The 6,388-nt window shown below is 43.5% G+C and overlaps 1 pseudogene; it reads left to right on the top strand.

The window, feature by feature from the left end:
* Positions 1–552: 552 nt before the first annotated feature.
* On the top strand, positions 553–647 carry LOC127483648 (U2 spliceosomal RNA; annotated as a pseudogene).
* The last annotated feature ends 5,741 nt before the right edge of the window (positions 648–6,388 follow it).

Genomic DNA, 6,388 nt, shown 5'->3' with positions numbered 1-6,388 from the left:
AGAGAGCTGGCCTGGAAGAGGAGCGGCTGGGACTAGAACCTGGCGCCCTTGTGGGATGCGGGTGCTGCAGGCAGAACATTAACCAAATGAGCCGCGGTGCAGGCCCTCACACTTCTTGATTTCAGATTACAGTACAGAGCCAGTGCCACGGCTCACTAGGCTAATCCTCCGCCTGCGGTGCCGGTATCCTGGGGTTCTAGTCCCGATTGGGGCACCAGGTTCTAGTCCCAGTTGCCCCTCTTCCAGTCCAGCTCTCTGCTGTGGCCCGGGGAAGGCAGTAGAGGATGGCCCAGGCGCTTGGGCCCTGCACCTGCATGGGAGACCAGGAGGAAGCTTCAGATCGGCACAGCGCTGGCTGTGGCGGCCATTTGGGGGATGAACCAATGGAAAGGAAGACCTTTCTCTTTGTTTCTCTCTCTCACTGTCTAACTCTGCCTGTCAAAAAAAAAAAAAAAAAGATTACAGTACAGAGCTAAAGAAATCAACACAATATGGTGCCAACATAAAAGTATGAACAATGAACAATGAGACAGCATAGAAGTAGACAATATGATCGCTCTCAGCCTTTTGGCTAAGATCAAGTGTAGTCTCTGTTCTTATCAGAAGCAGACAATACGAAACCATGTATGTATGGTCAACTAATCTTCCACAGAAGTATCAAGAATACAATTAGTAAAGGATAATCTATTAAATAAATAATGCTGAGAAAATTGAATATCATTTGCAAAAAATGAAGTTGAAATCTTATATCGTATTTAAAAGTAACTCAAAATTTGATGAAGACATAGATCAGATTCGTGTTTATATTTTTGCCTACTGTCAGTAACAGCTTCTGTTACGCTGCGGCAGCAGAGTGGCTGCAATGGAAGAGTTTCCTCTCGTCTTGAAGTCTACCAAAGATACTCTCCACTCACAAACACAGCAGAAATTACTTCCTGTAAACAAGCAGGAAAATGTTTCTCTAAATTTGCAACAGAGTAATTGGAGTGCACAGAGTTCCTCATCCCTTATCTTTGGGCCATTAACCTCAGCAATTTCCAGTACAAATTTTTCTCTGCTTCAACAAACTCTCAAATTGCTGTCTTATAAGCGACACACTGAGGGTGCCTAGTACCTTCAGGTATTACCCTTCGATTCCAGACAAGTGGCAGTATTACAGTGCTGCAATTCTGTAGCCTCATAAAACACCAACACTCTGTTAATAGCTATGTTCTTTTGATACAAGATGACAGAATACAGTGTGCTGGATGTCTAATCATTTGGAAATAGCATTTTGTTAAGAGATCCTCTTCTGGATACTGTGGGAAAGGCCCTAGTTGTTTGCAGCTTCTGGAAGCAAGGCCAACCTGTCAGCACACGGGCCCTGGCGGTGAGCAGAGACCGCGCGGATTCAATCTGTTCTTCGGCCTGCTCTGGTGCTGCTTTGCTCCCTGGTGTTTGCCCCGAATGTGATGCTCAAGAAGAAGTATTCTCTCGCTGGGTAGCACAGCCCAGGTAAATCACAGTAATGCAGACAGACAGAATCAGTCTCATTGTCTGAGATGTATTATCATAGCAACATTGCCCATGATTTTCATGAAACTATATTGATCTGTTTTGAGGAATAACTAATCAGTTATAGGTGGAAAGGGGAACAAAAGAAAAAAGAAACAAAAATGCAGGCATAAAGGAGTTCTTGAAATACAGAAAAAACTGAGGGGAAACACTGACTCTAAAAAATCGTAAATTTCAGAGAGATAACTGGTAAAATATAGAAAGCACAATTAACTTGGTTTATCTTTAAAATTGTTTTCTGATAGCACCATCTTGTGGTCAAAGTTAGAATAGTTCTCCATTACTATCCAATCAAGATTAGGTTTAACTAAATACAAAACTTACTATTAAAAAATTACCAGATCTTAGACTTTTGCAACAGTTTTTGGATTTTGCAGTCTTTTAAGTAATGAGTACTTTGGTGTCTCCAATTCAAAAAATGTTTTAAACTGATTAATTAGGAAGGATCTTCAGGGCTAATTTAATATTTCTAAAAGTACTAGGCATCCATCAACTCTTTGGTCCTGAACCTATCCAGACAGTCGGGTTAGCTGTTTTCCTCATGACCTGCCATCCACGATGAACTCAAAGGAAGTCACTTTGCAATTTTCATATCCTTTTTCTAACTGAAAGAGACAGAGCAGTGCAATTTCTTTACTAATTGCCATTAGAATTAATTATAAAGGAGTCAGGAGTCAGTGTGTGCAAAGCTGGCACACAAAGAGCTAGAGAAGGATCTTGGAACATCTTGCGGTACCAGAAAGAAAAGGTCAAGAGGTAAAGGCAGAATGGCACAGAGGCAGGCTAAAGGAGCTCGCTGTCTCCGAAGGTGAATCTGAGCAGCAATCCTAACAATTTGTAACCTGAAGAACGAAATAAATACCCATATGTGAATACATTTTTAAATGGACAAAGTCATTTTTATAAATGAAATAGGGGAGAATAAATGTGTATTTTTACAGAAGAATCCTAGTAATGAGTGTAAGAAGAATGGGAGCCCAGAAAACCCCATCAGAACACCCGGAACCCCTGCTGCAGAGGGCATTTGCTGAGGAATGCTGGGGGGTGATGAATTCTGGGGAGGCACTGGATGCTTGCATAACTTCAGCGTAGCCCTCCTAAATCTTTATTAATTCCTGTATTGCAAGAATTAACACATCCACAACTTCTTTTGGTCTTCCTTTCTCTAGGAGGTGAAGATGAATTCTCCTTCTACTGAGTGTTGCAAAGACTCGGAAATGCTTTGAACAAATAGAAAATGCAACAGGAAACAGTGAGAAGACAGATGCCATCTCATCTCAGTGAGCAAGGCTCCTGTCCTCAGTAACACGTCAGGTTGACAGCGGTGCCTCTGGTCTGATGCGGTGAGAAAGGTGCTGTGGCATAGTAAGTGAAGCCTCTGGCTGTGGTGCTGGCATCCAACACGGGCGCTGGTTCAAGTTCTGGCTTCACACTGCTGACCCCACTCCCTGCTAATGCACCTGGGAAAGCGCCTGGAAGATGGCCTAAGTACTTGGCCCCCTGCACTTGCATGGGAGACCCTGAAAAAACCTCCTGGCTCCTGGCTTAGGACTGGCTTAGTTCTAGCCATTAAAGCTATTTGGGAACTGAACCAGCAGAAGGAAGACTACTATCTCTCTCTCTGTCTCTCCCTCTCTCTCTCTCTCTGAAACTCTGCCTCTCAAATAAATAAATAAATAAATCTTGAAAAAAATAAAAAGGAAGGTGCTGCTGTGATGTCCTCCCTCAAATCCCAAACCCCAGTCACACCATGAGAAACATCAGACACATTCAAACTGAATCGCATCCTATGAGACCAGTTCTCTTCAAAGGTGATAAAGTCATGAAACACAAAGTCATTACCAAAAAGCAACAAAGAACAAAAAAATGAGTCTCAGTACAGTCACCAATTCAAGGAGTCTATGGAGATGTGACAACAAAGGACAATGTAGTGCCCTAGCTTGATTATAGAGCAGAGAAGGACATCACTGGAAAGAACATTGAAAGCTGCATGAGTACGTAGTTCAGTTGGTAGTATGGTGCCAATGCTAATTTCAATAAATATACCACAGTTGTGTAAAATGCTAATAACACTCAGAGTAAGTTTGGTGAAAAGTACACTACTCTCTACCTTTCTGGCTCTTCTATGTGTCTGAAATTATTTCAAAACAAAATGTTTCACAAAAGAAGTAAAAGCATATTTTTTGAATCTACTATTGATTTTCTGGAGTGATCATGTCTATTTATCTCACCTCTTTAGACAACACAAAGAATTTTCCAACCACAACGGTTTCCTCCCTCAGGATGTCTGTTGGGCATATCTATGAACATCTTGAGTTGAGATTTAAGAATACGAGTTACGTCCATAAGTCTTACCACCAAATGGAGACACTGAACAGTCTGATTCGTGGAGGTCCACCTACCAGACTGCCTACGGCACTGGCTATGCATTATCCGTCAATGGAATCAGCTCCTAGCTTCCTAATGAGTATGTCCCATCACGCTGGTTTACACTCGTCTTCTCTGGTGAGATACTTCCTGGTCACAGAGTCACAGTCTCCCAGTTACCGTTATTAGTCCATCAGTGATTACCATTGATGTTAATGATAATAGTAAGATGGCAATCAGATAATTTTGAAATATATGACAGATATCAAAGGGCCTGGAGATTTCTGAGGCTGGAGATCAATCTCCAAGTGCTTTTGCTGTTGTTTGCTTTTGGGGCCTGAGGACCTCTTCCTTGTCAACCTCATTTCCAAGTTCTTATATTTGCCATTATCATTAAGTTAATACATTTTATAAATTTGGCTCCTTCCCTATTTAAATGTTTTCCTTAAAGAATACACAGTTGTCTGAATCTCTGGTTTTGCAATTCTTTGTTATATTCAGTAGCATGTCTAACAATCAATAGTGTTCCATTGGACATCATAAACCTTTTAAGGGCTGAGAAGTGAGCTGCAGCATCAGGCAGTCCTCTATTCCAAAACGTTGATGACTAATGCTGTAGAATTCTGCCTTCTGCCAGGTGCTGCACTCAGTATGGCTCTCTGCAGTCGCATTGACACCATCAGAAGAGTAAGGGTCCACAAGTCCCTAGGGCAGGGTCTGTATTTTAATGTCGCACTAGTCAATGTCCACTGCTACTCTTCTGTCTGCCCAGAAACGTACTGTGTGTATGTTTGCTGGCATAGAGATTCCAAATGTGCCTCTCCCAGTGGTTTGTGCCTATTTCGGAATCAAAGTCATCAGAGCTCTGTTGGAAAAAAAAAGCAGAGAAAGAAAAGTAAAGGAAAACTCCCAGCAGCTCTGAGAGTCTCCAAAGAGGGAGTCACTGGGAACTGATTGTGTAGGGGGTTTTACAGGCAGTAAAATGGGAAGTTCTCTTGAGTGATCTATGAGAGGATGGTTTTGATTGGTTAATTGTGTGAAAGCTCCTATTGAGACTCAATAAAGACAAGAGAAAACACACGAAACTTTCCAGCATGATGCGTAAAGGTCTTGTTTCCTAGGTCAGTTACAACAGCACAGGAAAACCTTGACTACAAGAGCACACGACATCAACATTCTTCACAGAAGCCAGTTGCTTGGCCTCTGTCAGGTCTGCTGAGTCTCATTCCCAGATGGTGGGAGAGGGGCCCTGTGGTCCCCATCTATCGAGTCAGGAGTCAGTCTATCTAACAATCCACTCCTCTGAAGACGTAACCCTAACTGCTGTGAAGACAAGGGCAGGTGCTGCTCTGGCTATTTCTACCTGGAGAGGCGCAATGTCGGACATCATTCAGGGTCCCTCCCTCAGAGGTCTGTCCAGAGTTTGCTGGTTGAAGGCATACATCTGCGTTTCCATTTGCAGGATCATAGTGAATTTGATAGCCTCTAAGATGAGAAGAGATGAGACATACAACAGGGTAAGAAGGGTTGTCATGGGCATGTCCCTTAAAACAAAGGGGATATTTGTAAGCCCTCATTGTTTGCATAATGTCAACAGGGGTGAAGCCAAGTGAAGTCTGGCTATGGCACATTCCATTGGTGGAGGTAAGCACATGAACAATAAGATGAAATGAATTAGGATCTTGAATAGCCAGGAAATTCCCCAAATAGCTGCAGCTTGATGGTGGGATTGAGGAATGATGGGGTTCAGGGATGAAGTTTGGAGAAGAGTCTGCATTACAGATTTTCTTATCTACTTATCTTTTTTTTTAAAGATTTATTTATTTACTTGAAAGTCAGAGTTACACAGACAGAGAGAGAGAGAGAGAGAGAGAGAGATCTTCCATCAGATGGTTCACTCCCCAGTTGGCCACAATGGCCAGAGCAGGGCCCATCTGAATCCAGGAGCCAGGAGCTTCTTCCTGGTCTCCCACGTGGGTGCAGGGCCCAAAGACTTGGGCCATCTTCTACTGCTTTCCTAGGCCACAGCAGAGAGCTGGATCAGAAGAGGAGCAGCCGGGTCTAGAGCCAGTGCCCATAGAGGATGCTGGGGCTTCAGGCCAGGGCGTAAACCTACTCCACCACAGTGCCGGCCTCTACTTATCTTTTCAGAAGAGGGGTTTGAGTCCTTCAGTGGCTTTGCAGGAGTCTTCATCGTCCTTAGAGGTGTTCAGATCATCCTCTGGGACTGAATCTGAAATTGCTTTGAAAACCCAGGCTTTCTCACTTAGGAATGGTGGATCCAGGAATCCAATCTGAGGACGTTACCGCAGTGGGAGTAGAAAGGATCCCAGTACAGTGTCTCTTTCAGCCCTCCTCTAAAGGAGAGAGAATTGGGAGGGCCTTGACTAACACTGAGTCTCTTGGGGTATACTTAGGGCTCTCTGCGCCCCTGGGCTATGTCTCCTGCGGATCCTGAAAAGCCTGT

The sequence above is a fragment of the Oryctolagus cuniculus genome, chromosome 13, assembly GCF_964237555.1.
Source record: "Oryctolagus cuniculus chromosome 13, mOryCun1.1, whole genome shotgun sequence".
NCBI classification, from domain to species: domain Eukaryota; kingdom Metazoa; phylum Chordata; class Mammalia; order Lagomorpha; family Leporidae; genus Oryctolagus; species Oryctolagus cuniculus.
Note: the sequence above shows the minus strand (reverse complement) of the source record. Positions and strands in the feature narration are given on the sequence as shown.